The sequence below is a fragment of the Chaetura pelagica genome, unplaced genomic scaffold (assembly GCF_000747805.2).
Source record: "Chaetura pelagica isolate M959 unplaced genomic scaffold, ChaPel_1.0 scaffold85, whole genome shotgun sequence".
Taxonomy (NCBI): Eukaryota; Metazoa; Chordata; class Aves; order Apodiformes; family Apodidae; genus Chaetura; species Chaetura pelagica.
In genome coordinates, this window is record NW_009953505.1 from 2,193,003 (window position 1) to 2,197,178 (window position 4,176).

Below are 4,176 nucleotides of genomic sequence, written 5' to 3' on the forward strand. Positions count from 1 at the left end.
TGAGAATTACAACTGAAGAAACACTCATCTAACTGACTGAATCCCATTTTGGGATGGAACTCTGTGCCCAGATTGTTGTGCCAAGGGAGCCTTTGTGGTGTAGACATTTGCCTATGCTGAAGGAGTTAATTCAGCAGCACTGGCACACAGGCCTGGGTCAGGGTGGTCTGTTTCCATGCTATCACTGCCTCTGTCCACATGGAAATTGGTGGAGAGGGATGGTGATGGATGTTTATTTCAGTGTCTCTTGCTAATGAAACCACTCTTCTTTCATCCTCTCTGTACTCCTAATTGTCTCAACCTCTCCTTAAGAAGTAAGACAGCTTCACTTTCCCTCTTTCTCTGTCAAGGCCTCCCTCATGAAGTTACATGTCTCCAGACTCATAATGACATGCCTTTTTAATAGACTGTGTAGCTGGGATTTGCATTTTGGATGCAAGAACATATGAATCAAAGTTGCAACTTCAACATGTGGGTATTTATCAGTACATATACAACACACACTCTGTCCATACTACAAATAATCTGTCTCCTTCATATCCTGCTTTTCTTCTGGGATTTCCATAAGGTGAATGCCTGTGCTATCTTCTCTGCAGTCTTACTCCTTCTGGCTAACATACAGCCTTCATTTCTTCTCTAGCACAGATCTTCAAATATTCTTCCGGTTCCTGTAGGATATTTTCATAGATGTATTGAGTCCAAGCACAAGACTATCTGATCAAGAAAATAGCCAAAATTTTCCAATACTTGCCAAAGGGAAAGAAAAAATAATATTAATACATCTTCTGCAGCAGGATTCATCCGGGTTCTGCAGCAAACAGTCAGCCTCTCAGATGATGCTCTGAAGAGCATGTCTTCTCAAGTGGTGGCCTCCAGGCAAGGCCAACAGGAGTTATTGCAAAGCAAGCATTTGCCAACAACAACTAGCAGTCCTTCTCCAGACTCCCTCTAGTATATCCTCTTCACACATTAAAAAAACAAACAAACAAACAAAACAAAAAAAAACTTTTAAAAATCATATATTGATTTCACTGATATTTTGTTGTGCAACTCCAAGATGTGTCCCTCTTTCCCCTACCCACCTTCTACAACCTTCACAGTCTGCCTGAAGGAACAAGAAGGAGGCAGGGACCCAAGCTGAGAGGCTTCATGCAGCAGCTCTCCAGCAGCCACCAGGTAAAGAAACTTTCCCTTCTGGTCTCCTCTTGCTTGGCCATGTACAGGTGTATTGGGCTCATGTGGCAAGGTTTTGGGGAGGTGGTGTGTGTGCTACAGGGAGTGGTCTCTGTGAAAAGACACCGAGCAGTTGGCACCACTACCCAAAGCTGAGCCCATCATTGACACTCGTGGCAACTCTGTGAGAACATACTTAAGGAAGGATAAAAAAATAGCTGCACAGCTGCTGCATGACAGATGAGTGAGAAAACTGGGAAACAGCCCTGTGAACCCTAAGGTCAGTGAAGAAGGAGGGGGAGGAGATGTTCCAGGCACTGGAGCAGAGATTCCCCTTCAACCTATGAAGACCATGTCAGAGCAGGTAGCAACACCACAGTATGTGGATGACCCTACACTGCAGCAGGTGGAGATGCCTGAAGGAAGCGAGAGCCCGTGCTGGAGCTGGGTCTTGAGAGAAGCTGTTCCCTGTGGAGAGGAGTCCACACAGGAGCACATTTTCTGTCAGGAACTGTGGCCTGTGGGAAGCCTATGCTGGAGAAGTCTGTTCCTGAAGGACTACACTGGAGCAGGGGAGAAGCATGAGGAGAAGGAAATGGCAGACTGTTACCTATGGACCAGAACCCTCATTCCTTTATTCCCCTGCACTGCTCAGGGAGGAGAGTTGTGAAAGGAGTGAAGCTGAGCCTGGGAAGAGGTGTGTGTGGAGGCTGTTTTAACTTTTGTCTTTGTTTCTCACCATCCTACTCTATTCTAAATTTACAATAAATTAAATTTATTTTCAACAACTTGAGGTTTTTTTGCCTCTGATAGTAACTAGTGACTGTTCTCCCTGTCCTCATCTTGACCCATGACCTTTTTAATCTTATTTTCTCTCCCTGTCCTGTTGGGAGGGAGAGAGGAGCTTGATGGGTGCTCAACAGTCAGCCAAGGTTAACCCACCAGAGCAGCAGTAAGTCTAAAAACTTATTTCACCTTTCTTCCCTTCCAGACTTAATCCTGATTGTATCCCCATTACCCTTTCTGTTCCAGTTTTTCTGTAAGATAAAAATTGTGGTCCTTTACTTGATCATCTGCCATTCTCAAAAACTTACCAAAATGCGACTTTTCCTCCTTGATGCTGCAACTTTCTTTCTTTTCCCCATGTGTCTTCTATACAAAATTGCTATGGTTGCCTGTCTCCTTTTGTTTCCTCTGCTTTCCATAGCTGCAAAAATGATCCTGAGGTGTTAAGCAAGGCAGTGTCAAGTAGAGGACAGGATTATTTCCAGGAATAGCACTGAGTGATAACATTACAGGTTCATCTCTGACAGTCAACATGAGAAATCAAAGCTAGACAAATGCAGATTTTAACAAATGAGAGTAGGTAACAACTGGGAACAACTTACCCAGGGAAGTGATGGATTTCCTGTCTCTTGAAGTCTTTAAATCAAGATTGGATATTTCACTAAAATATATGCTTCAACTCCAACCAAAATTACAGACTTGATGTAGGAATTGCTAGGTGAGACTCTTGGTCAGGTCAGATCAGACCAGTGTATGAAACCGTTCCCTGTGAACTTGTAAATTGAAGTTAACATGCTACCACTGTATTTTAAAAAGACCAAAGCATATTCCTTAGCTCAGTTGGTAAGCAGCAACTTGCTGTGGCACTATAGTGCACATACATATAAAAGCCTATATTTTATACATGTTTGGCATGAATTCGCATGAGTGTGTCACCAAACTAATGAAATGTTTTATTTGCTTCCAAGTTCAGTTGCTCCGGCTGAAGAACCATCCCACCATTAAGGTATGGAAATACTATTCCACTATTACAGTACTTTTAGTTGGATTTACAAAATCAAAATATTAAATGCTAAAGGATAAAGAAAGGAGGAACCAAATTCTGGGGAGAATTTAGGGAGACAAAGGAGGCAAGGTAAGGAAGAAGAAAAGGAAGACAAGCAAAAGCAGAGGTCACAAAAACCCTTGGGTAAATAAAGGGAAGCACAAACCTGAAGGAAAGATGAGAATATGGCGAAGGCAAGTACAGGGAAGCAGGAGACCTGCTGAAAAACAAAGGGATGAGCATTCTGAAACGCAGGCGAAGTCTATTTGCCATTATCTGCAGAGAAATCTCTCAAAGAGCAATTTATTTACCCGAACTTCACAGCCCAAAACACTCTCCCAAGCACACACAGATGCAGGCATACACAGTCACTCATGCCCATGCAAGACAAGTATAGGTATGTATTTCTGTTTCCAATGTTCTGTGCTTGCTTTTCAGGGTACATGGTTGACACTAAGAAACTGACAATCATGCTTCAGAAATCACCGTCACCCTCTGCAGCAATGAAAGGGGGTGTCTTTCACCCCAGAATAGGATAGCTGGGAACACAGGCTACAGTAATGAACCAAGAAAGAAAGCCTGAATGAAAGAAGGCAAAACTCTGGTCTTGGAGCAAGTAGGTGTATTCGAACACAGAGCCACAAAGTTCACCTTAAAAATCAATATTATTTCAAATTACCAATTAACATTTTAAAATTAATGTATTGGATCAGTCATTCCCTGTGACTGACAGAAACCTCTCTGCAAAGCCACATGTAAAACCAGAAGCTCCCTTCCAGCTGACACAGAGCTATTTGTTGGATTATTTCATTACCTATTCTTTATTATATATATCTTTTCATTATTAACTGCAATATCCCCAGACCTCTGGCAGACGCTCTGGGGAACTTCCAAGGCTTGGAAAGAAAAAACCAACGGCACAAAGGAAAAGGGTCTAGACACACACAAAAAAATATTATTTTTTTCGTTTTTAAAAAAAAAAAAAGGAAAAGAAAAAAAAGGAAGAGCCAAGGCGGCGGCGCAGGAGCCCCGAAGTTTTCCTTTCATTTGCTCTCCCTCCTTTTGGCACGAGTGCCACAAGCGCTGAGCGCTTCGCTGCTCCCGTCCCTCTGCTCCCTCCTCTGCCGCAAACCCCGGTGGCGAGGAGGGGGTCCCGCTCCCCCCGCCCCGCA